Source organism: Limulus polyphemus, unplaced genomic scaffold (assembly GCF_000517525.1).
Source record: "Limulus polyphemus unplaced genomic scaffold, Limulus_polyphemus-2.1.2 Scaffold9695, whole genome shotgun sequence".
NCBI lineage: Eukaryota > Metazoa > Arthropoda > Merostomata > Xiphosura > Limulidae > Limulus > Limulus polyphemus.
In genome coordinates, this window is record NW_013675305.1 from 7,342 (window position 1) to 13,301 (window position 5,960).

The 5,960-nt window shown below is 35.2% G+C and overlaps 1 long non-coding RNA gene across 1 annotated transcript; it reads left to right on the top strand.

Moving 5' to 3' along the window:
• The first annotated feature begins 2,763 nt into the window (after window positions 1–2,763).
• LOC111083475 lies at window positions 2,764–5,950 on the top strand. The gene is made up of 3 exons (XR_002609054.1): window positions 2,764–2,892; window positions 4,458–4,584; window positions 5,858–5,950. It is a non-coding gene; the product is annotated as an uncharacterized LOC111083475 (long non-coding RNA).
• Window positions 5,951–5,960: the final 10 nt, after the last annotated feature.

A 5,960-nucleotide genomic window follows, 5' to 3' on the forward strand; every position in this document is an offset into this window, starting at 1 on the left:
CGACAGATTTTTATACATTTTATAAGGAATTTGATCGTCACCAAGGGTCGAGTTTTTAGTAGTCTTTATTGCTCAGTTAAGTTCACCGATCGTGAATTGAGCATTCAACCCATTACTATTGTTTGGCTTCTTTGTAATGGTGGCATAGTGTTCATGTTCAAACAATTTTCTATGCGTTAAAAATTCGGGAGAATGATTATCGGAACTGCTGACGTGGGCAAATTGATCAGATGGCACATTTGCCTTTTCAACATCCGTCAAATATGTTGATCCAAGAGATTTAAGCGTAGGAATACAGATAGAACCCCCACCTTTCATTCGCTTTACGAATTTCTATAGTTTACTTGCATTTGAAGAACAGTTGAAACTAGAGCAGTAATTACGTCAGAAACGTTGTTGGCGTTCTCGAATTGTACGTTGACAAATGGCCTTCTGCTTTTTATACTCGATATAATCGTCTAAGAGACGTGTTTTAAGAGCTTTCTTCCTACTCTTGTGTTTTTGTTTAACTGCTTTTTCACATTCCATATTCCAATAAGGGGTTTGTTGTTTCCCACAGTCTGATTGATAGTGGAATAAATTTCTCTGCTTCTTCCAGAATAATAGTTACTAGACGAGAATGTACAGATTCAACAGAAGACATTTCTATGTTTTGAACGGAAGAATCAAGGAACGTATGGAAGTTAGGCCAGTTTGCTTTAGTAAAGTTCCAGAAGGTCGTTGTACTCCTAACTTCAAGAGGGATCTTAAGAGATGTAATGACCGAGAGATGATCACTTCCCAGGTCATCATCCAGAACATCCCAGGTAGCAAGTTTACTGTCCATAATAGTGAGATCTAGAGGAGAGAAATTATCCCGAACCAGACATGTCCCACATCCGTCGTTTAAAACCACTTTATCAGATTCCATAACTAGATCACCGAGAATCTGACCTGGATAACCAGTTTTTGTTCCACCCCCATAACGGGTTGTGAGCATTGAAATCTCCACAAAGTATACTATTAGGAAGAAAAAAAACTCTCGATACTCAACCGAATCTATGGCAACACCAGGGTTATAAATGTTAAATATCGTGACACTTCCCATAGAAGTCTGACACTGAATCCCAACATCTTCTATATTTTCTGGGCAAGTAACGGTAGTAAAGAGCAAGTGATTCTTGACAAGGGTTAGTACCCCTCCCTTTGCTGAGTGTTCTCGATCTTTTCGTACAGGTGTATGCAGAATTTAATATGGGGTTTGAGAAATGATTCCTGAATACAGATAATATCGGGATTTATGCAGAGAGTTTCAATGTATCGTATAAGGAATGGAGCATGAGCCTTAATGCCCCTAGTATTCCACTGTAATATTTGTAAAGGGCCCATTGTTTATTTGTAGGGGTACTTACTTGGTACAGTTCATAAATTGAGTCGGGATTAATATCATAACCAAAAATGGTACTTGCCAATTCGGTTATGAAAGATATCCTCGTTTTTCTGAAGTTTTTTGTCAAAAGGACTGGTCCTGAGCGATCGAAATGATTTTGGCTACAAAAGTAACGATTTGTTCAAACAGTTGAGGTGACATACGACTACTGTTTGAAGCACTAACCTGTTGAGAGGTGTTGTCATTACTTTTGTCAGAAGATCGAGGTTTCTGTGGTTCCTTATGCTGGGGATTTGTTTCCACACGCTGTCTTTTCTGTGCTACATGCTGAACTGCTTGTGCGTAATTCAATTTTGATTGTACTCTGACAATCTTTGAATTTCCTTGGCCTCCTGGAATTTTTTTTACAGCCCTTGTATGCTGCCGAATGTTCACCCCCACATAAAGAACACACTGGAGTCTGCTTAGTGCAATCCTTGACATTATGACTATCGCCACAAGTAGCACGACGAACATTACCGCGGCACACGTTCGCTGTATGATCGTAACGTTGGCACTTATAGCACCTTGTCGGGTGGGGGATAAATTTCTGTATAGGAAACGACAAAAAGCCGAGTTGGACTCTCTGAGGGAGGGTCTTAAATGAAAACTGAAGTATCATGGAACCTATAGGTTCTTTAAGTTTTAGTTCCTTGTTGTATCTAGTCATCCTAGTTGCCTTTATAACCCCCTCTATAGTTGTACAGTTCTCCTCGGTAATGTCGAGGTGGATTTCATGAATGATGCCCCTAACAGAAGGTGTGTGTGTGTGGTGGGGGTACTCTTGAATCTGGGGTCGTATTTTATATCCACAGATGGCTTTTGTGCTAGACAGTAGTCTTAATTGTGAATAGGAACAAACGATCTTTAGACGATCCATTTGAAGTTGGATTTTGTCAGTGGACCCAATGATATAATTAAGGGCTCTACTTAAGAGCAGTGGATTGACCTTCGCAATATTGACGTCCGGCGATGTTACAAAAACTATTTGTTTTCTATCTGGAGTCTACTTTTTGTGGCCGATGGATTAGACACTTGATCCTGAATCGGATCTCACTCGTTTGCCGGCACAATCTCTATCAAATTCCATGTCGTGCGACACGCTAACTGGGCCAGAAGTGGCCGACCCATTCACCCATTATCGAGGGTCGTCCACGTCCTTCCCTCCTCTCTCAGTATGACTGCTAGCCCGTTCACTTTTTCGTGGTATTGTTCACTCAAAATCTCAATCACCTCCGCAATACCTTATCGATTCGGATTGAATTCCGAAGTGGTGACAATATCATCTGAATGAAGTGCTTATATACGGTATCAAAATAGAGGGCACATTGACGCAGGTGGAGAGTGTCACGAGACAGATATCGCTAAGGGCAATTAAGTGGAGAATAAAAGACTGGAGCAAGTGAGAAACAGATCAGACCAACACTTATGTGGGCAAAGGAAGAAACCCTAGTAGTCGAGTAATAGCTGTAGCGTTAGAGGAGGTAAGTATTACTGGAAATACATCCTCGAAATGTTAACTTTTTGTTCTTCATAAAGTTATTTTATCTATATGTTTGAGCACAGAACTATGCTAAAAATTTACTATTAGACTACTATAGGAATGAATGAAAATTAGGTTTGTTAATTAATATAAAATCATTTCTGACCTGCCATGAAGGAATTTAGAAAGTATAGAATGTATTGAAGTGATATAAGTGTTGGAGGTATCCCACACTACAAAACTTTAAAATTCAGAAAACAGCTAAAATGGGATAGTAAAAATATATCACTTAATAACAATATTTCATCACTGTTAATGTGTGTTCACCATTTACAACAGAATTTTTTTGTTTCGGTGAAATCAGAATATTTTGCATTTGCCTTTATTGCTGATGAAAAATTTGAAGAAATTATTACAGCAAAGATTGAACATTTATTATTCAAATTCACAGACTGTAAATTTGAATAATTATTGTATACAACCATAGACTATGTCAACATCAGTACCATACCAGACAAACTAGGAGAGACAAACAATAATAAATATTTAGTGTTTAAAGCTCTGACTTTGTGTGCTAAACAATACTTCCTAAAATGGAATTGAACGAAATTTAGAGGTATACTAAATCAGACCCAACAATTCAGTTCTGCTAATCACAGCTTCATTTGTATCATACTTGAGTTGTACCACTATTTATGTAAAAATGAAATTACAAAATACTGTAATTTAATTTTTTTGTAGATATATTTTTTGATTGTTACCAATTACTTGAAACACACAAGTATAGTTTTTTCCCAGTGTTCTAGAATTGGCACTGCCCATGACAACTGCGCGTGTGTGTGCACAACAAATATGATAGATTTTTTTAATTTTCTTTCAGCCTCCACCTTGTGTATACCTAATACTCCCACCCAATGTACATGATCAATGCATTCTTGCCATATAGAAAATAAGCAAACATCTTTGGTCAGGTACTTTACTGTACCTGTGCTGACATCATTAACTGTAGTGTTATTTTTATTTAGAAATTGTACCTTTCTCTATGCTACTTTTAGTTACTGAACTCATTTTGACTATTGCTAATTTTCTGTAAGTATACATTATGGATGCTGGCTTTCAAAAGTCAAATCTGAACCTTATTACATTAAGCAGAATTTGTCATCAAGATCCACCTGGGCATCAATTAATTTTTTCACCCACAAGTACTTATTTCTATCTTGCCCAATGCCTGTACTTGTGCTGTAGCATGATAAAATTCCTATCGAAAACATGAGTTACATGTCAAAATTTCTATATATACCCCTTTAGGTTTATCTTTTCTAGGAGTTTAGTTATTAACCAAAAACGAAACATAAAATATGTTAACAAAATGTTGATGCTGGTGTAAAATAATTTCAATTGAGTACTTAACAGCATAAAATGATACAGTTTTTAACACATGACCTAGAAGCCCAAAAATAAGGATTTTGACTGATAAATAAGTATTTGAGGTTGCCTTATAATGTTTTTTATTATTATTATTGTTTCTTACACGGTGCAGTTCATAATTTGTGTTATTTGCTTCAGTACTTCCACCAGCTAAGACAGAACATTGTCCAAACCCAACCACTAGACAAACAGGCACCCTTGGTTCAGTGTTTTTGATAATCTCATGGAAGGAATAAAGAAAATTCCTGACCAAAAACAGATATAGGTTTGTGTTGAAGTTTTTATTGTTAAACACAATATGTTCTTTTAACTACACTTTACACTTGTTTTCATATTAGTAAACACAGCTTGTAAATGACCATTTACACTAAGTCTAACAGGTAATTACATCATTATCTCTGGCTGGCAGCACCCACAACCAACTTCTTTTTTTTTTTTGTTATGTATGTACCATGATTTGAGGAGCATTGTAATAATTGATTAATTTAATGTAATCAGTTAATGGGGCCATTGATTACTAAATACCATGAATCATCCATGATGCATGCATGTACTACTGTAGTGGTTGAGTTTTTGAGACACTGCCATGTTATGACCAGTGTAGAAACAAACTTTTGTTGGTTGGTAATATATTGCACATTAACATTTTAACCAATCAGCATTCGTTCTTTCTCATAAATGTGTTAAGAACTTTTAAACATTCAAACTTTTTAAATCATTCAAACAATTATGAGAATTGTGTGCTTAACAATTTTTAAAAAAAGACCATGAATTGGATAATTTAGAACAGAAACTTAAATTGGAAAATGTGGAAAACAAGAAGTTTAAGATAGAATTTATTAAGTCTTATAAAGAGAAGCACTGTTAATTTGATAAGTTTTCATGCAACAGTGTAAGAGTTGAACTAAAGCAGTGTTTTATTGTCACTTGTAAAGGGAAGCATTTACTTGTCAGTTTGAGCACATTTGATGTGCAAAAGTTTATTAAATTATATATCTGCTGTTATATTAATTTATCAGTAAACAACAAAACACCAAACTATTGAAAGACCATACTTTTTTTCCCACAAATAATCTATGAGCAAGTGAAATATACCAGGTACTTATCCAAACAGACAAGTGAATTCTCTTGTTACTATTGAGGTTTATTATGAACAATTTATTTAAAGAATTCATTTTATAGTAATGTATACAGACTAAACCAGTTGTGGTGAATAATTTTATTTAAATCACTTAAATTTAGCTATCACTTGTACTCTAATGTGATTTGTGTAAATATATACAAATTTCCATACTTTAGTGCATATACACTGGATTAGCCTTTGCACCTGACATTTATTAAAGCCCTGTTACTGTTTTAGACTTGAGGAAGTGTTAATGTACAATTTTAATATTTTATGATTGCATGTGATAGTATAAATCTGATAAGTATTAACATTTTAAATTACCTCATGTAATTTACAATAAAACTAGTGTGCATTTTTAAAAAAAATGGTTTGTATGTTGGAAAAAAATCCAAAACTTTTATTTTTGTTAAAGGTTTACTCAGAATCTGTCAGTGTTCCGCAGAGACATCAATGACTTCGTGAAGGATCCAAATATAGATAGTGCAGCAGTGGGTGATATGATGAACTAATGCACA